Here is a 1,472-nt window from a genome sequence, read left to right as displayed (position 1 = left end):
CACTCACTCACTCACACACACAACACACAAATTATCCACAGCTGTCTCTACTCCAGATGTGTTCTTCAGGCTACAACTGATATATCTAACACATTCTTCTTCTTCTATTAGCTAAATTTTTCCATCTGTAAAAAATGGATCGATTTCACATTCTTCTTAAGATTTATTTTTTTAAATAATGTCTGTGGAGCACTAAAGGAGATATTTAGCAGAATGTCCAAGCTGTTCTTTTCCACACAATAGAAATGAAGGATATCCAAGGGTCGTCAAGCATCACAATTGACAAAAAATTCCATATAGTATCATATGGGATATTGTTATGATATGAATTTAGCATTTTTACAAGTTTTCTGAAGTAAAATGAAAGCTATCAGTGAGAACAGACTGAAATTTAAACTTCTCCACTGGCACAGCTCTCAAATCTCATTATACAGTGAAAGAAAAAATGACTGTAAAATTTATTTTGAAATAATTCACTCACAAATTGCGAATAAATTAAGTACAAAGAAACAGCAAGTAACACTAATATTGAAAAATTTAAATAGTATTTGGTAACACTTTAGTTCAGGGACCAGTTCTCACTATATTAACTAGTTGCTTATTAGCATGCATATTACTAGCATACTGTCTGTTTATTAGCGCTCATAAAGCTAATATTAATGCTTTATTCTGCATGACCATATTCTAGATCCCTTAATCCACCCTGTACCTAAACTTAACAACTACCAACTATTAAGCAAATTAGGAGTTTATTGAGGCAAGTCGTATTTAATTGTTAGTTAATAGTGAGAATTGGCCTCTAAACTAATGTGTGACCATATTTAGAAAAAATACTTTTTTACAGTGTATATTCAAGGCATGTCACATCAGGTAATGCCAAAACAACTGTGACGAAACTGAATATACATTTATTTAAGAAAAACATTGGTTTGTTCCTCACACAAAGCTGCATGACTGCAAGATTTGCAGACTCTTATTAAATTCCAATTTATTTTCTAAAGCACTTTAAAAACTATATAGTATACCAAAGTTCTGTATAATTCAAATAAACTGATTAAGAAGATAAAAAGGGGAACATAAAAAAACTAAAAAAATAAAAAATGTGTTAACTATGGAGCTTGACAGCACCTGCACATCATTTACTGCCATTGTATGAAAAACAGCAGCGTGAACAACCTGGTAAACATCGCTGATGGGGAAAAAAAAGTCAAACTGGAGTGACATGAGGATCAGTAGATGATGAGAGATTTTCAAAATAACATATAATCTTTGGATTAGTGCTAATCTCACAGGGATTCACTCAAATTATACTGGGACTGTAAACACAATTTACTATGTGCATGTATTTATATATCTATGAGAGAGGGATTACTGCTTTGTTTGTGAAGAGAAGACATTGGACAAGATGCTTTAAAGAGCGAGGGAGAATATGTGTGTGTGTGTGAGTGTGTGTGTGTGTGTGAGTGTGAGTG

This window comes from Sinocyclocheilus anshuiensis, unplaced genomic scaffold (assembly GCF_001515605.1).
Source record: "Sinocyclocheilus anshuiensis isolate Anshui unplaced genomic scaffold, SAMN03320099.WGS_v1.1 scaffold1753, whole genome shotgun sequence".
NCBI lineage: Eukaryota > Metazoa > Chordata > Actinopteri > Cypriniformes > Cyprinidae > Sinocyclocheilus > Sinocyclocheilus anshuiensis.
This window is presented reverse-complemented; position numbering follows the sequence as displayed.